This window comes from Nannospalax galili, unplaced genomic scaffold, assembly GCF_000622305.1.
Source record: "Nannospalax galili isolate Female #2095 unplaced genomic scaffold, S.galili_v1.0 scaffold271, whole genome shotgun sequence".
Lineage (NCBI taxonomy): Eukaryota > Metazoa > Chordata > Mammalia > Rodentia > Spalacidae > Nannospalax > Nannospalax galili.
Window position 1 is genome coordinate 2,856,515 of NW_008331789.1, and position 5,808 is coordinate 2,862,322.

Consider the following 5,808-nt stretch of genomic DNA (forward strand, 5'->3'; position numbering starts at 1 on the left):
GGGACCTTATATATAATATCATATAGTCTGCAAATAGTGACACTTTGACCTCTTCTTTTCCGATTAGTAATCCTTTAATTTCCTTTTTTGTCTTATTTCCCTTGAAAGACTGAACTATATTGAAATATATTGAAAAGGAATAGATAGCATGGACAGTCCTATCTGATAACTGATTTTAATGGAAGTTGTTCCAGTTTTTCCCATCTGGAATGATGTTGGCTATGGGTTTGTTGTATTTAGCTTTTATTATGTTGAAGTATGTTCCCTCCAGACCTTCTAGGACTTTTCTGGGGGTGGTTTTATAGAAGATTTATTGAGGGGACAGGAGGCAGGCTATGGGCTCAGTTCTTCTTGGCCACAGCTTTCCTCAGGGACACCAGCAAGTTTCTCAGCTCCTCCTGCTTCCTCTCAGCATGGATGTGTATCTCCACCCTCTTCTTAATGAACTTGAGTGCCCACTTGTTCATGGATATCTTGAGCAGCTACATGGTGGGCCTCTCATAGAGCACAAAGCTGTACACCTCCCTGATTGTGTCCCACACAAAGTTGGTGTGCTTAGTGAGGCACCCCCACTGCCAGCTGTGCTTCTGTTTGGTCACATTCTTCATCATCTGTGGCCCTTGTTGAGGCCCATGACCATCACGTAGTGCAGAGCAGTGGCAAAGAAACCCTCAGGTCATGCCCAGGCTCCACGCCCAGGCCTCAAACCTGGATGGCAGTGGATAAGGCCGTGACCAAACCCTCTCCAGGACTTTTAACATGAAAGCATGCTGGATTTTGTCAAAGGCCTTTTCTGCATCTATTGAGATAACTTTTGTCTTTAAGTTCATTTATATTTTATTACATTCATTATTGTATATAAGTGAACTATCTCAGTATTTCTGGAATAAATCCATCTTGACTGTGGTGAATGGTCTTTTTGATGTGCATGTCTATATGTGGTTTGAGTTGTTAAATATCTTTGCATCTATGTTTATTAAGGATATGGGCCTATCTTTTTCTTTTTTGTTGCATTTTTACCTGGTTTCGGTATTTCACCGATACTGACTTCATGGAAGGAGTTCAGGAGTTCTCCCACTGTTTCTGTCTTTTTGAGTAATTCTGGCATTATTGGTTGTATATCGCCTTTGAACATCTGGTAGAATTCTGCTGTGAATCCATCTGGTCCTGGACTTTTTTAGTCAGGAGGTTTTATACTGTTGTTTCAATTTCTTTATTTGTTATGAGTCTGTTTAAACTGTTGATCTCTTCTTGGTTTAATTTTGATGGTGTCCATGACTATAGAAATTCATCCATTTTTTACATTTTTCAAATTTAATGGAGTATAGATTTTTAAAGTATTCTGTTACAATGTTTTTTGTCTTTTGTGAGGTTTCCCTTTCATCTCTGATATTGTTAATTTGGATTTGCTCATTTTTTTGGTTAACAGGATAAAGGTCTGTCTGTTTTGTTTAACTTTTCAAAGAACCAGCTCATAGATTCATTAATTTTTTGTATTTCTTTGTTTCTAGTTCATTAATTTCTGCTCTGATTTTTGTTATTTCTTCTCATCTACTGGGTTTGGGGTTGGTTTGTTCTTGCCTTTCCAGAGTCTTGAGTTGTACTGTCAAGTCATTTACATGTGCTTTTTCTGATTTTTTAAAATGTAGGTACTAAAAGCTATAAACTTTCCTCTTAGGAATGCTTTTAGGGTGTCCCAGAGATTTTATTGTGCTGTGTTCTGGTTTTCATTTTGTTCCAGGAGTACTTTTATTTATTTCTTAATTTCTTCTTTGACCCATTCATCATTTAGAACTGTGTTGTTTAATCTCCATGAGTTTGTGTAGTTACTAGAGCTTCTTTTGCTGTTTATTATAAGCTTTATTGCATTGTGATCTGATAGAAGGCATGTATTTGTTGAGAATTATTTTGTGTCCCAGAATGTGGTCAATTTTAGAATAACTTTCATGGGCTGCTGAGCGGAAAGTGTATTCTTTGGTGCTTGGGTGGAATATTCTGTGTATGTCTATTAGGTCCATATCATGTAAGATGTCATTTAATTCAGATGTCTTTATTCTTTGTCCAGTTGACCTGTCTATTGAAGATAGTGTGATATTAAAGTCATTTACTATTACTTAGTTGGGGTTAATCCCTGTTTTATAGTCCTGGAGTATTGATTTTATGAAATTGGGTGCTCCAGAGTTTGGTGCATATATGTTCATGATTGTAATATCTTCTTGGTCAATTGTTCCTTTGATTAGAATGAAGTAACTCTCCTTATCTCTTCTGATGAGTTTTAATTTGAAGTGTATTTTTGTCAGATATTAAAATTGCAGCACCTGCTTGCTTCCTAAGGTCATTTGTTTGGAATACTTTTTTTCTATCCTTTTACCCCAAGATAGTGTCTATCCTTGAAGGTGATATGAGTTTCCTGAAGACAACAAAAAGATGGGTTTTCTTTCTTGATCCATTGCACCAGCCTGTGTCTTTTGACAGGGGAATTGAGGCCATTGATATTTAGTGCTATTATTGAAAGGTGTATGTTTGATACTGTCATTTTAACAGGTGTTTGTGGCCCTATCTTGTGTTTCCATTATTATACCTTCCTTTTCTTTCTGTAATCTCTTGGGTATACTCATTCCTATCTTTGGTCCTTTGTATTGCTTTGAGTAGTCTCTGTAGGGTCGGTGTTGGGTGGAATATTCTGTATATGTCTGTTAGGTCCATTTAATATCAGTAGTCATTTAATTCAGATGTCTCTCTGTTTATTTTTTGTCCAGTTGACCTGTCTATTGATGACAGTGTGGTATTAAAGTCACTTACTGTTTCTTAGTTGGGGTTTGTTGGACATGAATTCTTTCAGCCTATTCATGCCATAGAAAATTTTCCATTCCCCTTTGACTATGATAAATAGTTTTGTTGGATAAAGTATTTGGGGTTGGCATCCATGGTTGTTTAGAACTGGGAATACTTTGGACCTGGATCTTCTGGCTTTCATATTTTTTATTGAAAAGTCACCTGCAATTTTGATGGCTTTCCCTTTATATGTAACTTGTTTTTCTCTTGGAGCTTTCAGTACCCTTTCTTTGTTCTCTACATTTAATGTTTTTAAAATGATATGCCCTGGGGAGTTTCTGTTCTGATCTTGTCTAATTGGTGTTCTATAATCCTGTTGACAATCTGATCAGTGCCATTGGTCTTAGATTCTTCTTCCTGTATACCTATGATGTGTAAATCTCATCTTTTCATGTTGTCCCACATTTCTTGTGAATTCCATTCCTGTGTTTTAAAAAAAATTTACAGTCTTTGCTTAAGGAGTCCAGATATTCAACTTTGTCATCCAGTCTTGATATTCTGTTATGAATGAATGATAATTATTCATTCTGGCTGTGAGGCTTTCTCCTGTCATTCCCAATTGGCTTATGGAGGTGTTCAATCCCATGATCATTTCTGTTTAGGTTTTCTTCAATATTTCTCTTTTGTGAATTCACTTTTCAAGACCTGAATTTTTTTTGATATTTCATTAAGCCACATATTTTTATATTCTTGAATTTCCATAACAAATTTATGCTTATCCTCTTTGAGCTCTTTGAGTTTTTTGTGTTTTAAGTTATCTATGTTTATGATTGTTCTTTTAAATTCTGTGTCCCAGGGTTCCTGGGGTTCTCATTGTATTGCACCTCTGTAGGACTAGTGGATTTTGTTGGGAATGTATCATCATGGTTTTTCATATTATTTGTGTTTTTATAATGCTGTTTGGGCATATGAATGTGTCAGGAGCTGGAGAAACAACATTCATTACCAAAAAATATAATATGGCTCTACAAACAGTTGACTTAAGCAGGACATTCTGCCTGCACTAGTAACCTTGAGAAAGAATTTATGGCAAGGTTATCTTTCTCTTCCCCTTGCAAACAGTTCTCGGAAAAGATAAGTCATGCAGTAATCTCTTGGAACACCTGGTGGTCAGTCACGTTGCTGAATGCTCAGTTCCCCCACCCCATATCCATAAAAATGCTGTAACCTTTGACCAACTTCTTCAACCCCTTCTAAATACAAACTGTATATAAGGAAAGCTTGCAATACAATAAAGCGACCCTTGACAAGTGGACTTGCTTGGGCTCCGTCTCCTCTTTCTCGCCCGTTTTTCCTTTCAGGGAGTGGTCCCCCTCGAGCTTTACCTGTACAGGGTCCCCGCAGGCGGGGGCATGAATGCTCATTGTTGGTTGTGTGTCCAGTAGGAACTTCTATTCTGCTTTTGTTTAGTTGAATTTTGTTTTTATTTATATTGTTTATGTAGCTTGGTTGCTTTTTGCTCAGTTATAAAAAATGAATTGGTGTGTGTTTCAGGTTCTTGCAGGCTGGTCTGGGAAGTTGGTAGGACAGGGTTGTATGTAGTCTGGTCAGGGTAGTAGTAAGGCTGGTCTGTGTCAGACAGATCAGGACCCAGTGGAAGATAGGGCTGGGGACTAGTTGAGGAAGGGCTTAGAAATCTATGCTAAGGGGTTTAACTAGTCTAGGTGAGGAAGCTAGTTCAGAGATCTGAGTAAGTCAGAGGAATTGGAGCAGGCTTGGGTCCATGGCTAGCAGGGGACAGGATGAGAGTGGGGTAGGTTGGAAGTGTTGAGGCTACAGAGGAATGGAGTCTCAGCCTGCTTTCTTATACAACCCAAGACCACCTGCCCAGGGGTGGCACCACCCACAGTGGGCTGGGCCCTCCCACATCACTCACAAGTAAGGAAAGACTCCACAGATATGGCCACAGGCCAATCCAGTGGAGGAAGTTCCTCAGTTGAGGTTCCCTCTTCCAGGTGTTTGACGCTGACAGCTGAAGCTATCCATAACAAAAACATAATGGAAGAAGTAACTGTTTTAGTTCATGGTTTCAGAGGATTTAGTTCAGTCTCTTGGTACTATGTACTTGATTAGAATGTCATGTTTGGGGAGCATGTGGCCTAGGAGAGTTGTTCACCTCATTGCCCATAAAGAGCAGAAAAACTAGAAGGGACCCTGGACAAGAAATACCCAAAGAATTGACCCCAGTGACCTTCTTTCCCTGCTATATCCCTAAGAACCTGAAAAATAATGCCACCATTGTGGACCAAAGCTTTAACCCATGAGCCAGTGGGGGTACATTTCATAATCAAATTATACTACAAACCCAGTAAAAATGTCATTTCTCTGGACCAGGCATAAATTAATTTATTTTGATTAAGTCAGAAGCAGGTCATTAAATACATAAAATGCCTGAAGCAAGGTGTCTTCTCTTGTCAAATGCCTCTGAGTCCCACTGTTGCTGTGTGGTGACTCTGAGGAAGGATACACAAGGGGAATTTTGCCTACAGCTACGATCTTGAAGGGACACTGGACCCACAGGAAAAGGGGATATACAGCCTTTCAGTTAAATTGTAAAACCCTGGTGATGACTGCTTGGAACTTAAATTTTACCCTTTTTGAGTATATAAGTAAGCAAGGGGTAAATTTTTAAACAAAAGGGCTTTTCAGGCAGAAAATTTGCAGATGCTATTATTTCCCCTCTCAGGGCAGATGTGTAGCCTATCTTTCAGGAAGGGACATAATAACCAACCTACCTTGACTTATAGGATCAATGTTCACAGTCTCGTCCCTTCCAAGGAGAAGAGAAAGCACAGCACAGTCTTATACAGTTGTTAAGAGTGTCCACCAATAGTCATTGAAGGAGCCAGGGCAGGAGTCAGCCTCTTGCCTCATTCATGGGTTGTGACTTCTCACTACACACGTTAAGTGCAAGAAGTTGACATCAACGACTCCATGTGGACTCTGTCTCCATCTTTGCCATGGTGAGCACTC

General features: G+C 39.0%; 1 pseudogene; it reads right to left on the reverse strand.

Annotated features, from left to right (window-relative positions):
- Nucleotides 1-341: 341 nt before the first annotated feature.
- On the reverse strand, nucleotides 342-1,053 carry LOC103728895 (annotated as a pseudogene).
- Nucleotides 1,054-5,808: the final 4,755 nt, after the last annotated feature.